The sequence below is a fragment of the Lissotriton vulgaris genome, chromosome 8 (assembly GCF_964263255.1).
Source record: "Lissotriton vulgaris chromosome 8, aLisVul1.2, whole genome shotgun sequence".
NCBI lineage: Eukaryota > Metazoa > Chordata > Amphibia > Caudata > Salamandridae > Lissotriton > Lissotriton vulgaris.
The window spans coordinates 1254399024-1254421231 of record NC_141696.1 but is presented as its reverse complement, the minus strand read 5'-3'; the positions used below and the strand labels follow the sequence as shown (position 1 = coordinate 1254421231).

The 22208-nt window shown below is 43.8% G+C and overlaps 1 protein-coding gene across 1 annotated transcript in view; it reads left to right on the top strand.

The window, feature by feature from the left end:
• Window positions 1–22208, top strand: part of PDX1 (pancreatic and duodenal homeobox 1) — a 30310-nt gene that overhangs the window by 1097 nt on the left and 7005 nt on the right. The window lies entirely within an intron of this gene.

Below are 22208 nucleotides of genomic sequence, written 5' to 3'. Positions count from 1 at the left end.
ATTACACAGTTGGTATTTATATTTTTGTAACAATACTAGGAGAAAGTTCATAATAATAATTCTTATTATTATCATCCCTAGAGGCGACCTAGGTTGTTGCGTTGTAGTCTACAGATGCTGTAAAGAAAAAGTGAAAGCTAATAATAATCGTGGTGACGATAACAACAATACAGAGATCCCTCGGGGCAGCATGGCACATGTCCGCAGTGACGGTGGGTTTGCTATACTATGCACAGACTTCTTTGCCATTCTGTGGAGTGATAGTGTTTTCAGTTTGCACGAGTAACTTGTTTAGGAGGACGGGACTACTTTAGCACTGCCAGACCGGAGAGGAGCGCGCGGCCCTTGTGTGTGAGCGGTGGCCGCGTGACCGGGACCAGGTGAAGATGATGACGCGACTGTGCAGGGCTGTGGAGAAAGGAGCCTCGCGCTGGGCTTGTGTTCGAGCCCTTCGTAGAATATCTGGGTGTACACGTCTGTGACTCGCCTTAGCCCTTCAGAAAACGTTGAGTTTGGTCTATGTCAGGGTGCCGAGTCGACATGAAAGTGAGTCATTGGACTGCGAATGTCGCACGCATAAGTTCGTGGTTCGTTCGACGGCCTTTACTATCTTGCGTAACTAACGCTCAGTGAGACCCCCTTAATTCGCAAAAAAGATTGTCTAGTGACTTCGTCATCTTTTTTTCACTTCTCTCTCTTCCAAGCACAGGCGTGCACACGTACACTTAACTACTCCCCATGTTATGCCGATGACTTTCAGACAGGGCATGTGGACAGGGTTAAGCAATCGGGGCCCGTGGGCTTTAATTCACACAAGTCCCATTGTGCTTAGGGCTTTATTCCGAAAGTCCACAAGTTGCAGAAAGTCGCCGTGTATAAAATACATATTCATATGGCCTTGCCAACACGGGCGCGCTCCCACAAATACAAGCCCGAAAATACTAACACTCAAACCTATACACGGTTTGGACAAAAATCATCATATTTGTGCACGGAGACATCTCTAAAAACAGCCAAAAATGGCTTCACTCAAGACCACGTCCTCTGGTGTCTGATTTTCTAAGTAAATTTGAGTTTGGTGCTTGTGTCAAGCGTCTAGGTTTGTGTTCTTTGTTTTGTTTTTATTTTGGCACTACATTCCTCATAGCGTGTTCACCTGGATGCGGATTCCACTAGAGCGAAGGCTCCCTGCCTGTCAGACACTAAGAAGCAATACTCAACGTTGTTCTCAATTAGAACATTCCAATTTCTGTGTAAACAACGTGTCATGTCAACAAATCTCAAATAATATTTTACCTATGGTTCACTTCCTCTCAGCAACATTTTCTTGAAAACAGAGCTCAGCAAAGATAGATTAGTCCCCCGGCATCGTCCATGCTTAGAACTGGCTTTAAAGGGTGTTTTTGTTTTACATTACACTTTTCAAATCTCACTACTACCATTCCACACACAGTGTGTCGGTTGTCGATCTGCCACTGGTTTTGTGTATATTGGGAGGGCAGCTGACACAATGGCCCCAAGTGTGAACATACCAATAAGGTGCAATTCATATATTGGAGATTCGCGTGCAATCGGTGTGTTGAGACTGAGATAAAACAGCTTTAGAACACATTTCTGGCATTCTTAAACTCAGTGGACTCCCGTTTTATAATAATATGTCTTACAAAACACAGCTTCTGTTGGCACTGAGGTCTAACTCAGAAATATATACCGCATCGACCTTAATGCTGGTGTGATCGATATCAGATTTTCCGGTGTAGCTATTCATCGTGCCATAAATTACTGTTAATATTACGTTTACACACGCATTCAATAAGTTGTTTTTATGCTTCGAATGATTTGAACATTTACCTTTTCGTTTATCTTTCCAGGCAAAGAGTAACTGCTTTTAGGCTGGTAAACTGTCCGAACCTCCTGTATTACTGAAGTATCAGTTCGTGACACGTGTTTCGTTCTCACTAGACCTCTTCGGAGGGCTATAGCCGGACCCAGACAGGAATAAGGCAAGAGATGCGAGAGAATCTAAGCTTTTCGGAGGCTCAGAGTAACACCCCAGGATTCACAACAGACTCTCTGGCAAGCTCACGTGTGCTAGGTTGGGGCATCCCAGGCGAACTGCACCAATCCACCAGAGGCACTCTTTTATTCACTCTCTCTTGTAGCCCATTTCCAATATAGGTGTCACATATATGTTTTGCATTCTATCTACATCATGGCTCAAAATTCTTGAAGTTGACATGCACATTAAAATTATGATATCTCTATGTAAAATTTTATTTTGTCCAGACGCTATATTTGGCCTTAACTATGTGTTTCCAATTTCTGGTAAATAATGTATTTAAAGCTCAGTGCATGAACAAACATTTCCTACAGTCACATAATTTAAACAAGCGAGGAAGCCGGTATTCGAACCCTTGTCTCAAGTTTGAAAATGAGTCACTGAAGTGGCATTCCTACCCGTAAATGTAGCTTTGTAAGTGTCAGCCTGGCTGTCTGCAGCAGGCTGTCCTTTAGCTTTGTTTGTCAGTGAAATCCTTGCCGGATGCGGATAAGCTTGGGTACACCGGAAGCCAGGCGCTGGCCGCCGCCGGAAGAGGCCACATCTGCACTCTGAGTTCGGTTGGCGCACAAGTGTTCGGTATCTCACCGCACAATGTTATCGCTTGCTCCCTGGGCACCTTTTTTTGTCACACCTGGAATGCAAATATTTTATTAATCATTCTGTTCAAACAGACGGTTGGAATTGTATATTCTAGCAATGTTGCACATGCGATATCCTCTGCCCTTTAACCTTTTACAGTGTGCAAAAAACACCCAGGAGCAGATAGAGACCACAGTCGGCTGCAGTACACACACGTTGAATAATGGATTCATTTAGCTGGGGAATGTTCACACTGCCCCCTCTTGATGATATTGACATACTAGTGTCTATTGAGCGGCAGCTAGGGCCTCATAGGTGCACAGTAAAGGAGTTTGCTACATAAAGTAGCCTGTTAGAAGAGCGAATTCAACTTATATGATGTAAAATGTGAACAGTGTGGTCGCCCACTCTCTATGGAGTTTAATTTGGGGAATCGCCCTTGATCCACTATTCTCAATTTTAGTAAATAAGAGTGAATTTTAGAAAGGGATTTTCTCCTTTTGACACTCCTGGTTTGTTATGCATTGAGCGTCCTTATACATAAACCAATGCGCATTGCATTCACAGGCTTGAAGTCCAGAGCCCCCAGTATTGCTCTGTCTAGCTTTGAACCAGGACATCTGCTTTACTTGTTCCCGGATCCCTTGGCACTGTGTCACATTGGCTAAAACTCAATTTGTGCAGGTGCGTCAGTTCCCAAGTTCATACTGTGGCACTAGCTTACTCAAGAGAGTGAGATGCATGTATTCCACACAGGAAGCACCACACAGGCACGGCCATGATTCCAGACCTGACCACCAGTGCCCTACACAGTTGCGACAAGTATCTGGGCCACACAAATACCCTGGGAATTTGCCATTGAATTCCTGATGCATTCATTTTGTTTTGTAGAGGGATCACATGTCACCTTTTGGCCGCCTTGCAATGGTAATGTTGAGCGGAAACATCAGGCCAAAGGCTCATGTCCCATGGATTAGTTACTAGCATCACTTCCAGGTGGAACAGGGATCTGCATGTTCGATAAGAGACTTGTCAATCCTCAATTATGTGTGTGGGAGGGTCCCAGAAGTGCTTGCTTTAGGAAGGATAGCGGTCACAGCTCCACTTGCAACTAGGATTTTCCTCTAACAAAGAGGGTTTAAGAAGGGTCGTTAGTGTAAAGCGGAATGCTGAAGTACAGAAGGAGAAACAGAATTAAAGGAGGGGTATGATAATGTCAAAAATGTTGTGGATTTTGTTCTCATAGAAGGGGAGCAATGGATTGAAGCCCTCCTTGAAGGTCATGAAGCTTAGGAGGAACCCCAGAGAGTGCCGAAACGTGTTCAAAGTGAGTGCCCTCCTCATTTGGGGCACTTCCACAATGTTTTACTTCATTTGCACACAGTTGTATTGACTACTCTGGCAGTAGTCTGTTCTTAAGTTTTGCTGTGGTGGTGTACCTTGGTGATCAACTTGAAATCAATAGCCTGGGCTGTGTACTTCAAGGACTCAATTGTTAGTCGTGGAGATTAAAATCTAAGGGGCTCATTACGATAGCGGAATGATCGCCACCGCCGGCCCGGCGGTGAGGTCCGCCGGCCCTGCGGACCACAATTCTCCCACCACCATATTACTATGGTGGTGGAATCCAGACCACGGCCGCGGTGGAGGCAAAGCCTGTCCGCCAGAAGCAATCGTTATGATTGCTCAGCGGAGCGTTCTGCATCCATAAAATGGTGGTGGTGCCTAGCAAGCACCTTCGGCCAAATTAGGATGTGGTCTCCAGCTAGCCTTTCCGCGGCGGTGCAACCGCCGTTGAAAGGCATGCATAGTTTGGTTTTGGGGGCTCGTTGCGGGCCCCACTTGTGTTGGGGAGTGGTGTAGGTGTACTGGGGGGTACCTATGGTACCCCCTGGGGTACCCATGGTACCCCCTACATTTTACTGCACCAAATGGCAGGCACAGTGTAGTGCCTGCCATTTAGTGCAGTGAAATGCACAACATGCTCTTTTTGACATCGCAGCAGTGCTGCTGTCAGCAGCTACCCCCGCAATGTTAAAGCTGCAAAGCTTGCCCACCGCTGTGGTTGTCCCATCATAATCCGGTAGGCGGGACCACCGCATGCACGGCGGATGGTCCCGGTTTACAACACTGTGGCGGATGGAGCCCAGTCTGTCTGCCATCATAATCGACCCCTAAGTCTTCGCCACCAAGAGTCAATGATTTTTATTCAAGGCTGATGTGAGAACATCTGATTTCTTTAGATAGCAGTATAATTGGGTAGTATGATTTTAGATCTAAAGTAACTGGATGTCTTTTCTTTAGTAACTGACAAAGAGTATTGGACCGATTTGCAACGGTAAATTTACATGAATAGATCTACTACTCCCACCCATAGTTGTAAATCTCCATTTTTTTGCTCCCCTTCATTTCTGAGTGGAGATTTAAATCTAGGAATAGATTTAAGAGCTTTGACGCCTTCAAATGAGAGGGTGGAGCCACTTACAACCAATTTCACAACATAAATTATTATTAATAGCTTCCCCACTCTTGGTGGTGATCCCTACCACTGGAGCGAAGTTCTTTATATAGCCAAATATAAGAGAAATAGTCAAAGCTGGCTATTTAAAAAAAAGAGAATATTTTTAATATTAAAAATAAAAGTAAATTCTTTTAAAATAACTGCTATTAACCTAGAACTAATAACATAAAAAGTTACAACACAATACCTTATATACATATGTATTACTTTTAATTAAATCATTTAAAAATTTTCTTTTAATTTATAAATAAGTTTTAGACAACAATTTCACAACAAAAAACCCACCTACACTAACATTATACTATTTATTTTGTTAAATAAACTTGCTTAAAAGTAATGATTTTAATTCAATTAAAATCAATTAAAATCTATATTTTTATAAATCAGTTCTAAAGTTTTTTCATTTTTAAATTGAATGTATTAATTTATTTAAAAAAACAATTATACATGCATATCACATATATATGTATATATATATATATATATATATATATATATATATATATATATATATATATATGCGTGTGTGTGTGTGTGTGTAAATATATATATATATATATATATATATATATATATATATATGTGTGAAAGCTCCAAGGTACGCACAGGTAAGGAATGCACTCATCCAGCTGCCCTTATTTAAGCGGGTAAAGGACATCACTGCATCCCAGTCTGCAGCTTCTCATGTCTCGATTGAAAGCCTGACGCGTTTCTGAGCCTACGCTCGTCTTCAGAGGCTCGATTTGAGTTGACGCTTTGACACTCCCACTCGCACTGCTTTGTGGGACTTATAGTCCGTGTCTCTTCCCTGTATGGGTGCGTGTTCTGCCATTTCACAGCCCTGGATGGGCCCCGGGATGCAGATGTCCATTGATCCCTGGCTGCTGCTTCACAGTAGGCTCGGCGACTTCCGGCCCATGACCCCCTGTGGTTTTTGAGCGGGGGGGGGTGCATACCTTCGCGGCTGGGCTGCCGCGTGTAAATGAAAGCTCCAAGGTACCCACAGGTAAGGAATGCACTCATCCAGCTGCCCTTATTTAAGCGGGTAAAGGGCATCACTGCATCCCAGTCTGCAGCTTCTCATGTCTCGATTGAAAGCGTGGAGGGAGTTGCGGTGGGGCAGAAAGGAGGGGCGGGGGAGGGGCAGGTTGGGGGGGTGCTAATAACCGGAATATGGATAATTGGAGGTAAGTAAACAATTTGATCAATAAAACAAATTTCGTAGCACGCCCTGCATCGCAAAATGCGATGAAGCCCGCGCTACGAAATTTGTTTTAAAAATTAAATTGTTTACTTACCTCCAATTATCCATATTCCGGTTATTAGCACCCCCCCCACCCTGCCCCTCCCCCGCCCCATCTTTCTGACCCACTGCAACTCCCTCCACGAGCCGCGGCTGGTAGAAACATAGTATTGCCTCTTAGTATCTGGCAGACAGGGAGCCTTTACTGTAGTAAAATCCACATTCAGTTGAACACCTATGCTGGATGTAGTGTCAAAATGCAAAAAATGAAGAAAAAAGTCCTAGACTCTCTACACCTGCATCAAAATTAAATGTAAATAGATAAATAGGTACCTGATAAAGGTAGTCTTGTGTAATATGAAGCCATTTGAACAGCTACTTTTAGAGATGTCTATATGCACAATCAAGCATAGTTGAGTTCATGCTTGTATAAGTTTCAGTGTTCGCAGTTTTTTCAGCCCTGTATTTGTATGAGCGTGCCCTTGATGGTAAGGGCCCCTAAATGTGTATTTCATAGAGAGCGACTTTCTGCAACTTTTGGATTAACCCTCTGCGTGCGTCGGAAGGCCGCAGGCCGTCCGACGTCACGGTGGACATGTGCAGAGGACAGCCAGGGGCCCTCTGAACAACGCCCAGTCATAAATCACCCACACCGCAGTGGATTTTCTGCTGCAGTCAACGGGTTAAAGCCCTAAGCACAATGGGACTCAGATTATCTCCAACGCAATGGAGCTGAGGTGTTTTCCAAACTGATGTGGTTATGTATGTCTTCCAAATATTTGTCAAAGTACAGCTGTGTTATCACCTGTGCCAATGCGCCTGCGCACATAATGAAAAGCAGTGAAGAAAAAAAGATGAAGGAAACACTAGGAAATGATGGACAGAGAGCTGAAACTTTTCAGACTTTCAACCCCAGTTACAGATCTGGGTTGAATCCATCATCGTTCTTTAGCTCACTCCGCCACCCCAGTTCAGACCCAGCCATATGCAAATCAGTCTAGACCCTGTTCCTTATGGAAAAAGTCCAGCCCGAACTGCCAAGCCAGGTCTTCCCTTGACCGGAAACAAGCATCCTGGGACTGGTTTCGGGGTAACACCCCTCATCAGCCAGGCTAGCATAAATCTGGTGTCAAAGTGATCAAGGGACCCACGTCTTATGCCAACGTAGGGAGATCAAAGCAAACACAAGGAGATGATGGACGGAGCACTGAAACTTTTTTGACGCTCACTCCCAGTCACAGATCTGGATTGAATCAAAAATAGAGGAACGATGTTGGATGTGACAATATTGACCTTCGAGGTAGTGGTACTGCTTCAGATTTGCTGGATTCCGCAAGTAAGAAATGATGACGCTATTGAGAGCTGTACATCTGACTTTTGTCTATTTCTGTATCTGAGTGATCCAAATTCAATATTATTATCCACTGATAGAGCAGGCTCAGGACTTCTGATGGCTTAAGTTAAGGGACGTAAAGGTGGATAGTGAAGGTGCAGTAATTCCTTCTTATTGGTCTATACCCCGATTGACAGTCGATGAGGATTGAATGAGATTCTACAAAGTTTTGCACCATCGTTTTACAGCACTTGTTGAGATCTTGCTTGTTAAGGGTGCATCGTTCATGTTTGTGACACCGTTTTTTTGGGCTCATCTGATCTGCTATAGGTTTCTTCAGCAAGGGGCTGTCAAAGAAATTTTCTAACGCCTTTTGGAGCTGACTGTTTACACATTTATTCAGCACTTCCAGGATGTCCAGAGCAAGACTTCTATGCAGTCCTGGAGGTATGACAATACTCCAGCTTTCATCAGCTTGTTTGGTTCTTTGGTCTTGTCTGCAGGTCTAAGGCTTTGCAGTAGTGTCATCGGTTTATAGTTTTATGGAAGGCTTACAATATTGAAATGATAATTGAATGAAAGTGAGACTCTTTACGAGTTGCTTGAATTATATCACCATTTATATAACTCTTGATGTTGATGAAGTTGAGGAGATCTTCACAAGGCTTGGAAGATCAAAAAGGGTCTGTGTTTGGCAGACTCTAGTTCTGTAATCTTCCAGAAGATTCTGAATAGCTTGTTAGCTTGGGTTGTTTCCTCAACGAAGCAGAAACTTTACTGTACCTTTTTGGGCCCAAGTACTAACCTGAGCAAATGAAATGTCAACCCTCTGCTTTTCATGGTCACCAGGGATAGGTCCATTCACTACTTGATTGCCTTATTAGCTATATCTGAATTTTAAATGTGATTCATGTCACGGCTTTCAGGTCCCCGCATGATTATCTGCATGTTTTCTAGTAAGTGGATTAGCATTTGCGAGTGGGGAATCACTATCTGTGACAAGAAATTCTTGATCTCTGAGAATGACACTTATCGTTTAGTGACCGGCGTGTCAAGGATGTTGGTTTGGTCATGGCCCATTTGGGTAAGATGTATGTTGATTACGACCATCCGTAACAATACGAATCTTCCAAGGCTGGTATTTTTAGGATGACAGCAAAGATCATGGATTTACTTATCTTTTATTTTATTTGGATGCATTGCATCATATATATATAGTTTAGTCAGTAAACATTCCCTTCTTCTTCCAGGGGCAGAATGCAGCCCAATATCTGAACATACACAATCGACATCTGAATGCAGTAGGAACCATTTACAGATGGCCAATTTTTTTTCCACAAGTTGCCCTTTGCAATGCTGTCTCTTTAATTTATCATCAGAGAAGGTAGCATCAGTGTTTGCATGGGTGTGATGGTGTACCCTGAGCTAAGATGCAAGGATTCCTGTAAGTTATATATGCTTGATTGTGGATTTTATAAACTAACATTGGAGAAACAAAAACTGACTCCGAGAGTAAGGGCAGAATCTCACCCATCTAGCAAATGTACCATGATTTTCCAAATACCCTTTGCAAAGAAAATGTGTGTTATTTACATTTTTCTTTCCCTGCTATGTTAATGCAGATCTTGCCAAAGCTCTGCAACTGATCGGTGTTTGTTATTGCTGACAAAGAACCACGTGGAATTTGTGGACTTAAATATTTCAATCTCCAAACTGTCCTCTTCACCTGGTACTGAGCTGTAAACTAAAGACTTCTGTCTGAGGCTACGGGCCTGATTTTAAAATACACCTGAGTTGAACATACACATTCATATGGCCCGGTTAACGGATGCAAGGATATCACCAAAGTTGGCCATGCACACGGAAATATGTGTACTTACGCCAGATGGGTGCTCTGGAGATGGGGGATTGCTGGAGGAGGCCACTGGCATCCATGCTTGTGGAAATGGGCTTTTTCTCACCCAAACTTAGGCTAACAACGAGAAATGCTGAAAAGGAAGGAAACAAACGGTAGGAAAATTGTGACATACGAAAAAAACAAACAGAGACAAAAAATCTCACAGGAGTGACACAAAGAGACAGGAGGTGTGGGTGTTGGAAGGCAGAGGTATGGCAAGGAATATTGGTGTTCGCAACTCCAGTATGTAGCAGCACAAGAAGCGAGCTTCTAAGAAAATATTAAAATCTTGGAGTTCTTGCATTATTTTATTTTTTTACATTAGGCACTAAATCTGCTCGTTTTAAATTTGCCTACCAATATGTAGTACTTTTCAGGAGTAAATATATGCAGATTTGCAGAGACTACCTGGAAACTTTGGAATCACTTGAGTTTTGAATACTAGCAAACTTTTTTCCGAACTATTTTCACCCTGGAAATGATAAGATTTTACCCCTGCCAAGAGCAGAGGTAAATCCCTTTCAGGGTTGGAACTGGAATATAACAACAGCAAAAGTGGTTTATCGTGTTGTTTAGTAGGTTTTGCCACTGGAAAAATATATCATGCGTGGCAAAAAAAAATATATAACGTGCCACTGCACAAATTCGATGACATTTTCTGTTGCACAGTTTTGCATAATGTGGAAGTTTGCATAGTTCAGATGTTACTCAGGCGTACTTCTGGAAACTAGAGACTGCTGATGGTTTTCAAACTCACTACTTGAAACTTTTGTGCATTCCCAAAACATAATTCTTAATCCATGCGAGATCGTCCAAAACATGCAGGGTCAGATTTCCGATGTTTTCCCGCGCTGCTGCAACCGCAGTGCACTATACCCTTGGCCTTACGTGGGGTAGTACAGTCATGAAGGTGTGCTTTGTTTATGTTGTGTCTGTAATCTAATACACCCCCGTTAGCGGCCCTCGCGTGCGTGTGTTGCATGAATCTCAATATTTCAGATTTCCATGTGACTTTGGCGAATGATAAATTCAACAGAATGACCCGTGAAAATGTAAAATACAGTTTTTGCGAGGAAGCACTTTAAGAAAAGTCGATTTTTGATTTTACCAATACTTTTTCCATATGTTTTTAATTAAAAAAAATAACTTCGTTAAAGGAGCATCGTCATACAATCAACACAATCGATATTATAAAGTAACATAAAAAGAATCAAATCGAAGGAACAGCTGTGTAAGGTACTAGACAGAGATTAGCCGAAATCGCGTGCATCCAAAAGGGCCCTGGTTCCACTAGATTCGGAAGTCCGTATATTAAATTTAGATTTGCTTATAGTGCACGCACGTTGGAGAAAATACATATGCATTGGAAAATGTTGCTGAATATTTAGCGATGTCAGGTCTACTTGATATATAAACTAACGACAGAACGGTAGAGCTTTTGCGTCCTTGTGTTCCTCGCACTTTTCCTTCAATATTTAAATGTGCAATTGCTTTTGTTTTTACAGCCGTGAATGTTCTCGCTCAGACGTCGTCACCTCGCCAGTCCTCGTCGGATACATTTATAAAACCCTCAGGACGGGGCAGGTTCTAGACACTTCTTTAATTCCCATCTTTTTACTCAGATCTGTGACATCTTTCGTTTGTGCATCTGGCGTGTTGTCACTAGGATGTAATTTACGCCCGTATCTTTTTCCACATTCCTCTTTTTGAGCACTTAACAACTCTCTCAACTACAATTGTCTTCTATTTAAAAATAGAAATGCCTATTGATTCTCCCAGAGGAGCAACACGACATATACCATAGCGGCATTTCAATAGTTAGATTTCTCAGATTTAATGTACGTAGGTAGCATTTTCCCGATGTTATTCGAGTCCGCTTTCGATTTGCGAGAGAGCACAGGCGTCAATGTTGCTTTTCCGGCTCGCGCGCTATCTACCCCTGCACTCCACCTCCCCTCATCTTCTTCCATACACACTGCTGTGCGCCCGGCAGCCATTACTTCCTACCCCTTGGGTCAGGTGGTGAGTTCTCCTAACTTTTTGGATAGATGGGGCATCCTTGACCCTCGTTCCAACCGGAGCATGTATGGTGTACATTTATAGCTAGGCGTTAATGTAGTATTACAGCTCCAGAAGCCAGTTTGTGACCTCCCTCCTGAAAATTCAAGCTGACCAGTTATACAGACATTCGAGGTGACCAGTTACAAGTGGTTTCTACTGGATCCAGTGGTAGCATGAAGGCTTTCGACTTTGGCCTTTATGTACCCCTGAAACATCAACTGATGGCGTACTGTATCTATACATGCAGTCTCTAAATATGGATGCGTGTGTTTGTCGGTATTTTTGGAGCAAAACCAAGCCAGTGCACAAAATGCCCCCGCTCAACATTGTAAGCAAAGATACAAGTGTGTGAGCAGAGTTTGATAGGTTATTCTCATCATGCAGCTGTCTGGTAGGAAGTGTGGCCTCGGGCCTAGAGTTGTCAACTTTGCACCTGGAGAAGAAGCACATTTAAATCCCTGTCTCTGTTCAATTCTTGTGATTGTGAGCAAATCTCTTAATCTTCCATCACCTACAACTGGTTATATTGTGATGGCCTCCTGGCAAATTCGCATTACATAACAATGAAAAAGAAATTGGCCATGTATGCGGAAACCACTTTCGATGTTAAGTTAAAAGGGGCATATTATCAAGAACTGTGTTAAAATTATCGCCGGTTTAGCGACAGACGCTTAAGAAGCGATAATGGGCTTGATAATATGCCTTGGAGAATTCCAATAGAAGCCCATATTCACACCAGAACATGGACTTCTATTGGAATTCTCAAGGGCATATTATCAAGCCCATTATCGCCGCTTTAGCAGCAGTTTTCTGCTGCTAAACCGGCGATAATTTTTAACGCCATTCTTGATAATATGCCCCAATGTTCTTTGGATAACTTTTATTAAGTTCATTACTAACTTCTAGGAGTTAAGGGTGGGCTTGACATGCCAATGGATGTTGATCTGTAGTCTAAGTACGCCTTTGACTAATGCTCATCTCAGTGTTTCTTTTTTTCATTGCACTGTCCTCTAGTATCCTAGGTTCTTGTGTTCTGTTGCCTCCAGGAGATCTTTAGTTTATAGGCAGCTTGGGAGCCGCAATATTTGTTCAAGGGATTCCAAAAAGATGTTGCGGGCTGGTAGGTCGATCGATCAGGGAGGGAGATTGTTATATCCTCAGTATTGTATTTACATGTAAACTAGATCATCCTAGCTGCTCAGCCAGAGTGTGAGTTGGTTACAGAATGTTGGTTTATTAATTTTTCAAGGGGGTGGATGGGGGATTATGATACTTATGTAGGTTGTATTTTATCCATCCTTGCTTGTTTTTTATTTTTCACTCTCTTGTGATGTTTTGCTATATGTTGCTTCCATGAGTTTAGAACACTACTGCTTTATTGTGCATAGTTCTTCTCTTTAAGTTTTGTTATTTTTGTTTTTTATTTAAAGGAAAGGGATAATGTTATATCCTCAGTATTGTATTTTCATGTAAACCAGGCCTAGGTCCTCCTAGTTGCTCAGCCAGAGTGTGAGTTGGTTACTTAATGTTGGTGTGGCTGTGATGTGTAAAATGCCTGGGTGCCTGTGTGGACGAGTGGTGACAGTTAGAGATGGGCTGAGCAGCTAGGCAGGCTGCTCCTGGTGGGGCTGGTACGTGACCAGAGCTGACTGGACTAAGAAAGATGTTAACTGGACATGGGACCAATAAAGAAGACTTGAAAATACTACAAGGCTATCTGTGCCTCTATGTACAGGGCACAACAGAGATGTAGTCCAGATCTCTGTTCAGATCCGTACTCTGATAAAACATACAGTGGCATGGAGAACACTCCTGGGCGTGGCTGGATGGAATCTGGAACACCTCAGAGCTGGATATCTCCACCAGGACTTGAACAGTTGCTCTGAGTCCTGTTTTGGGACTGTGTGGTTTAACTTTGAATGTAGTAAGAGTTGATACAACTCTTTGTTCGTTTTTTTGATTTCGTTCGTTATAAAACAGGCTAGAGTCAATGGTAAAGGCAAATGTTTTGTACATATGATTAGATGGAGCGAGTCCTTCCAAGTTCAAATTTGGGAGTAACTCCAGGATTTAGTTTCTTTGATGTAATCGGGGAGTGGAATGCTTTCCAACGTGGTTGATTCACTTCCTGGTGGGTGCCCAGCCTTCTTGCTTACGATATAGAGAGGCATTTTATATTGCTGTCAATGTCTATGGCTGGGCGAACCGCTTGGGTTTTACCATAGGAAATGTTCTCTATTGATAACTCCAAAACTGCTGTACTAAGGTCCACCAAAGTTTTATGGTAAAATGATCATTCTCACATTCAGTGCCTTAGTCTGTGAGTTTGTTTCAGCAATTTTGGAGAAATGTGAACATTTTGAATGTGCAAGCTTCATTTGGATGCACAGGTGCTAGACATTCACTGTCACAAACATTGGAAGATGTACCAAAAATGCGGAACAACAACGCAGCACAGTGGGAGAACCTATGCAGCACAAAGTATAAGTGAGCAGGCCTTGGACCACCCAATAATTCATATCGCTCCCCAGCCCGTTTTAATAGTTGGGGCTCAAACAATAAGAGCCATTTTCTTTTGTACTCACCTCCCATCGCCAGGACTGGCGGTGGAATGTAGCACACCAATGGCCTGGGAAGACCAGGGTGTAAATAAATAAGCACCCACCGGCCTTGCCAAGTGGTAGGGAAGACAAGTTGGCTTTTCTCCATTTCCTAAGAAACCCAGAAATCTTCCCGCCTTATCCAAGGGTAGAGGTGTTTCAATTTTCCTGACCTCTTAGCCTTACCTAGGAGCCTGGCCTAGCATCATTCCTGACTTTCAACCCCCTTTGTCCCAAAAACTAAGAAATTGAGGTATTAGTTGAGGGGTATAATACCCACCTCGAGTAATAACCACAATCCTTGTCAGGGTGAACCACTAAAGCCACTAAATAAACCTGAGCTCAACTCCCTGGTAGCCTGGCACATAACACTCCGGCTTACCTTAGAGGTAATGTGTAAAGTATTTATGCAGAATTAAAACAGTAATAACATAGAAATGCAAAACAATGGAAATCCCAAAACAAATTTAGAACAATAGAATAACATTTAATAAACAAAATGACATAAAAATGACAAAAATCTGATAAGGGGAACCAGAGATACGAAATTGTAAATTTTATAAGTAGAACTAGAGCAAAGAAGCACAAAGTGGCAATGTTAATCAGTGGTTGCAGTAGTCCAGAACAGAGTGGCAAATTTGCCACTGTCTTCAATGAAGCGTGGGTTGGATACAACAAACATGTTGTTCCTGTTCAAAGATTTTACCTTTTAACTTTATTTCTTTAAGTTCCAATCCACGAGAGGAGTACACTTCTAAAGCTCTCCAGGATCTCAGGGGAGGTACTTAGACACTCACAGGGTGGCAGGCAGAGTGCAATCTAGGTCCAGTGCCACTGATCAGTTGTGCAGTTGCAGAAAAAGGCCTCTTATAGCTTATTGTATCTCTGTAGCTTGAACAGGAGGTCAGCCATTTGACCTTTGGAATACACTTATTTGTCCTGGGTACAAGAGGGAGATCAGGTCCAGTACTTCAGGGCTCTTCTCAGGTCTCATTTCTCAGACAGCAGTTTCAGTCCCCTTTTTATGTTCTACAAGTCCAGGAGTGTTCTCGGGTGGGTGACTAGAGATTGCACATTTATGTCTGGCACAAGCCCAATGAGGTAAGGTTTCCAGTGCCAACCCTACCCACTTTTTGCATTTTATAGATGGTTTAAGTCATCAACCATACTAAACGTGGACTCTGAGGGCTGGGGTTTGAGTGAGGAGTATACAATGGTAATCCTACTGTCCTCCCACATCTAACAATGATATCTTGTTTTCAGCAGTCCTTGTACCCACAACAACCTCAGAGACAGAAGTGAGACAAAGCTGAGATTTCAGCAACCAGACAGTAGGTACACACACATTGTTTTGACCCTCTATTACCCCCCTTTAAAGTGTGCCCAAATGTCATATCAAAAAACCTAGCAGATCTGTCAAGCAGGTCTTGACAGCCCAGTAGGATCTGACACTGATGTCAACAAGAACCCTCCTGTGAGAGTGGCCTGTCTGGCTGGGGCACGATAGAATGGTGTAGATATGGGTGTGTGCTACATCTGCTTGTTACGTGTAATTTTACAGCCCACTATCACCCGCAAGCGTATCCTGGCACAGAGCCGGTGTGTATTCCTAGCCAAGCCTATGGTAGGTTGGTTAATTGAAAAGCCAGGTCTTCAGCTTCTTGTGGAATTCAAGAAGAGAGGAGGAGGCTCTGTTGTGGAATAGGAGGCCGTTCCATGCTTTAAGAGTGATGTAAGCAAATGCCCATCCTCCTGGCCTGGCTCTGTGTATTCGTGGTATGTGTGCTAGTAGCAGTCCTGAGGAGCAGTAGCATCTATGGTGTTGGTGGAAGGAGATGTGAGTGTTCAGGTAGGTGGGGCATGAGTTGTGCAGTGCCTTGAATGTGTGTCTGAGGAGTTTGAATTGTGCACATTTGTATATTGGGAGCCAGTGGGGATCCCTGAGGTGTGGTGTGATGTGAGTTCTGTATGGGAGGTTGAGGATGAGTCTGGCTGCTGAGTTCTGGATGGTTGCAGTCTTCTAGTGAATTGCCTGATGATCCTGACATAAAGGGTGCTCTCATAGTCCAACTTGCTGGTGGCTATGGTGTGAGTGACAGTTTTTTGGGAGCCAATTGAAGATCTTCCTTAGCATCTTCAGGGTGTGGAAGCAGGATGAAGTAACAGCGTTGACTTGTACAGTCCTGCCCAATCTGCTGTTGATACTTATTCTGAGGTTCCTGGCATGGGTTCTCGGTGTGGGCTCGAAATTCCGCTGGCCATCAGTTGGAGTTTAGTGGGAAGGTGTTCTTGCCAAAGATCACTACTCCTGTCTTGTAGGTGTTGAGCTTGAGATAATTGGCGTTCATCCAGTTAGCGATTTCTGTCATGCACTCGGTGAACTTGTTTCTTGTGTTTGGGGTTTTGTCTGAGAGTTATATGATGAGTTGCATGTCATTGGCCTGGGAAAGGATGTTTATGTTGTGTGGACAGATGATTTGGCCAGTGAGATCGTGTGTGCGTTTAACAGGGTGGAACTGAGCGCTGCAACTTGTAGCACTCTGTAGGTGAGTTTGTGGGCTTCTGAGGAGTAAGGTACCAGACTGACAGCTTGCATTCTAACTGTAAAGAAGGAGCCCATCCAGACGGGAGTGGGTTTATGGATGCCAATCTCATGCAGGTACCAGAGGCGGATGAGGTGTGAAACTGTGTCAAAAGCTCCATAGGCGTCCAGGAGAATGAGGGCAACAATATCTCCTCTGTCAAGGATCATGTGGATGTCGCCGGTGGTGACAATAAGTGCTGCTTCTGTTGGGCCTGAATGAGGACTGCATAGCGTCAAGGAGCTGGTGGTTGGTGAAGTGGTTGAGGGGGCATTAGTTGATTAGTTTCGCTAAGATCTTTGCTGAGTATTGTAGGAAGGAGATGGGTCTGTAGTTAAAAAGCAGAGTTGGGTCGGGGATGGATTTTTGGTGGATGAGTTGGTGGAGGCATTGAGGATGTGTGTTAGTGCTTTCCTGATTGGTAAGAGTCATTTTGTAAAGGCCTGTTGTGTGAGATGGAGCCCCCAAGTGGTTGGTCTTTATGATAGCCACAATTTCAATGGTGGTGATGGCAGGCCATGAGGTCAGGATTAGTTATTTGGCCATGATGGGAAGCTGAGCTGAAATGGTGACAGGGTCCAGTTGAGGGTCGAAGTTGCTGTACTGGGAGGTGAGTTTGTTGCAAAAGAATTCTAAGAGCTTATTGCAAAGTTCTTGTGAGGAGGCGATGTGGCTAGATGTGGCATGAGGCACAGTGAAATCGTTGATGATAGTGAAGATTTCCTTGCTGCTGTTAGTGCTGTGGTTGATGTGATCTACAAGAGTTGAGCTTGTGACAGGTTAGGCCTCCTTGAAGATAATGAAGTCCTTTGGCCCAGCCCACAGGACATAGGGTCAATGGTACAACAACATCTCCCCACACCTAAGGCCTTTGTCATCCTGGGTGCAAGTTTAAGAATCATTCATGCCCACTGAAATGTTTATTACTAGCTGGTAGAAGGGGAGAACAAAATACAGATTAATTTCCAGGGACTTCAGCCAGGACATCTTTTCAACATATTTATTACAAATCCAACTTCATCAGTGAATTGCGCTTGAATAAATATTTCAAAAAGTCCCAAAATTATATTTGGAACTGTTTCCTATGTGGAAATACCATTTAACAAACATAAAATAGAATGGTAGTGCATCCCTATAGTATAGCCAACACTGCAATGTTTGAACGTATTTTCTCTGTAAGCACATGTTTAACCCCTTCCATGCTCATGGCGAGCTCAGCTCGTCATGAGGCACAGTGGAGCTGTGCTGATGACGAGCTGAGCTCGTCATGAAGCATGGAGTAAATGAAAAGTCAGCACAGTGGGGGAAAATGCATAGCAGCGATGTGGTTAACATTAAACTCTTACATGTCCTTCTTTTAAATACTATGCACCCTGCCTTAATGGTCAGTAGGGCTCACTTAGGGGTGACTTATACATACTTAAGAGGTGGTTTTAAGGCTGTCAAAAGGGGTTATTTTACAGGTAGAATTTGTAGTTTAAAACCTGCATAGCCAAGCTACAGTTGGCAGTCCTAGATTTATGTTTATATTTGCACCGCTGTGGATGGCACAATGGGTGCTGCAGTACACTTGTGACATTTAACAAACAGGCCCTAGAAACCCCTTGATACCATACATTAAGGACTTATAGGCAAATTAAATAAACCAATCAGGTGTATACCAGTTTCATTATGTTGGAATAAAGAGCACAATCACGTTAACCCTGGAGGTAAACTCCATAGAGTTCTATAGCCAGCAACAATAGGTTTCATCAAAGAGGCAAAAATCATCTGGGGTAACTCTGCAGAAAGGGTCCACATCCAACCTGCACAATGTACAAATAGAGAGGTATTCACACACACCTCCTTGCCTTGCCCAAAGTGTGGTTCACATTTGCTCCCCTCCACTCTCCTTGGCAAAGTGCACTGGAAGATTAACTAAAAAACATAACGTGGCAGCTCAGTGCTGCCTTGGTGCCTTTAACTCCCACCCCAGGCGAGGGGTATTTTGCACCCTGTCACCTTACACAAGGTTGGAAAGAATGTACACCCTTCCCCCAGCTTGAACAATGATGGGAGTATGCCGATTACATCCAAACCCCCACATTGTTGAAATATGGAAGTGGTGGATTTCCAGTGTCTGAACCCCTACCTTGCCCATGTGTAGAGTGTAAAATAATAAATAACACACCAAAGGGCAATGTGGTAGGGTTCAACTGCAGGCCCGCGCTAGGGCAGCTAACAGATGCCCCTAGTGCATTGTAATTAAAAGATGGATATGTAATTTTAAGTTTGACATGTTCTGGTAATAAAAAACTCCTAAATTCATTTTTCACTACTGTGAGCCCTACCTGTCCAATAGGATAACATTTGGTTGCCTTATTACATTTAATCAGTGCTAACTTTTGATTGGGAGTAGATACACGTTACATGTTTGGTATGTATGAAATTGTAATTAAAAATCCGCTTTAATGACAAAGTGGGATATTAAATTATAATTTTGAAACTGCCACTTTTAGAAAGTTGAAATTTTCTGCCCTTTCCGATTTGGTGCCTGCAACTTGTCCTGGATCACGGCTGCAGGTAGCTGGCAGTTAGAATTTTTGAATTCCTCCCGGACAGTCACAAAATAGAGTGATTATATTAGGTGTGCCATTTGCTGGCAGGCTCGGGTGGAGCTGGGCACTGACACGCAACTGAATTGGCTGTACTCTGCCTTCACGCAAAGTGCTTGTCACAAATGCATGTTCCTCTAGCCAGTTTAGAGTCAGGGCAGTGGAGTCAGGAAACTGCAAGCACTTCAAAGTGAAACTCTAGAAACATCTACTTCAAAGAAAGCACCAGGGATTAAAATAGGGCAACAGACTCACTCTTCCGTTCATTTTCTGGACTTGCGGAGGGACTCTCAGAGGACTGCCTGCTGCTGTGGCTTTCTCTGTACTCCACAAGACTGTTTGGCTGCCTGGAGCCTGCCTTGAACCCTCAGAGGCCTGCCATGCTATTGAGTCATACTTCTCCACCTGAAACTAAGACTACCAGAGAAACTACAAGGGCTAGTTTACAGGCCTTATGTTCAGAGCCATAGGGACATAACAGTCTCCCACCATCTTGAACCTGCACCTGGACCCAACCTGAGTAAGTCTTAACCCCCCCCCAAAAAAAGTGGAGCTCCTCCAGTCCTAAACCCTTAGCAGCTAAAGGTGCCCAGATAGCCAAAATCAAAAACTTGGCATGTAAAAAATGTTTGGCTAAAAAATCCTCGCGAACTGAGGGAAGACCGAGGCCATTCTGCTTGTCGATCCACATGAGGTGCATCGCTGGATGGCCTGACTTTGCTGTAGCTCTCACTGTGTTTTTCTCCACAGCAGCAACTTCTGTTCAGTGGTCCTTCGCCAAAGGGGTATCTGCCCTGCTGGAACTCTCATCAGCTAGAGCCTCCTTGAGATTTTCAACTTCCAATGTATGAAAGTAACTAAGTCCGAATATAGAAATCTTCACCGCAACTTTGTCAACCCGTTCCCAGACAAAGATGCTCGCTCCTTGGACACCCCCTGCAGCATTGCCCCGTTGAACTATACCTTCTAAGAAAAGCGCCGAAGAGGCTCAATCTACTTCTTGTAGCCGACCCAAGCTCTTCCACGGTCAGCCATATTATTCTACTTTGACCCAGTCTTGTATGACTAAATATTGGCAGTTGGTGCTTTGATCTTGTAGGCTCTACTGTTTACTGAAAACCTTAAAATGTCATAACTCCAGTTCCACTGATTGGATTTTTTGTCATTTTTTTGCAAATAATGTCTTTGAATTTATTCAATTTTTCTAAATTGGTGTGGGATTTTTCTTGTGTTTTGTTTTCACATTATTACTGGTTGTGTGCTGCATAAATACTTTAAACATTTCCTTTAAGTTGAATCTGACCGCGTTTGTGCCAAGCTACCAGAACCTTAAGCACGGGTTAATTTAGTGAGTTTTGTTGCTAGCAAATTAGTGTTGCATCTGCCTTTCAAAAGGGAGACCCTCCAGCGAGTGATTCCTCTAGTTCTACCAGGTCATTTCATGTGCACCTTGGATCTTCAAGACCCATATTATCATGTCTCTGTTCACTTTTGTTCTCGCAGGTTCCTGCGATTTTGTCTACGGGGGCGTTTCTGGTTCTGCTCTTCAGCCTGAGAGTATTCGCCAAGGTTGTGGCATCTTTGGTGTTTTTGTTTCATCTTTTGGGGGTCCTGACTTATACTTACCTGGACGATTGGCTGATCCATGCGCCCTCCCGAAATCTGTTGTTGAGGGATCAGGAGTTGGTGTGTTTGGCTTTGAGGGCCCATGGGTGTCTGCGGAATCTCCCCAAATGTCAGCTGGTCCCGTCTCAAGACTTACAATTCATAGGGGCTCGTTTCCGGACTAATTTGAATCGAGTTTTCCTCCCTGTGTCTTGATCAGTGACCTTGTGTTACCTGGCTCGTCAATTTCTGGAGGGGTGTTCCTTCCTAGTTTGTCTCTGTTTGCAGCTTCTGGGTCTTATGGCAGCGACGGTGTTCACTGTTCCTTGGGCCAGTTTCATCTGCAGCCTCTTTGGTCACACCTGTTGTCTCGTTGGGATCCTTTGTCCAGCTATTTGTCCCTCCTGGCTCCGGTGCATCTGTCTGTCCTCCCTGCCTTAAGCTAGTGGACGGTGTTGGTCAATCTCGCCATGGGTCTGCCTCTGCAGCCCTCTCCCCCAGTTGTCCTTACTACTGATGCTAGTGCGATGGGGTGGGGGGCTACATTGGGGTCAGCATCCCTTCAGGGTCATTGGTTCTTTCTGGAAGTGAGGCAGTCTTCGAATTGGAGAGAGTTGTCTGCTGTGTTCAGGGCTGTCATGGGTTTCCAGAATCAGTTGTTGGATCACAATGTGGTGGTTCATTCGGACAACATGGTAATGGTGGCCTACCTCAATCATCAATCATCAAAGGGGTATGTGGTCCCGTTCCCTAAATGCAGTGGTGTTTGTTGGGGAGAAGAGCACCTGTTGTTTCTGTCGACTGTTCATATCCGAGGGGTGGACAATGGGGGGCCGGATGCCCTCAGTCTGTATTTCCCCGCCTCCCAGAAGTTGTCTCTGACTCCAGTGGCATTTTGTCTGGTGTGCATGAGGTTTGGTCTTACTTTCTCAACCTCTTTCCTTCCCGGCACAATGCTCAGCTTCCCCACTTCTGTTCCCGGGTCCATCAGGAGGGGGCTTGGAGGGAGGATGACTTGATTCTCCTGTGGCCTTCTCACCTGCTGTATGCCTTTCCTCCACTTGCCTTGATCCCCAGGTTTTATCTCATCTGTTCTGGAGGATTGTGAGGTGGTGGTACCATTTTGGCCTC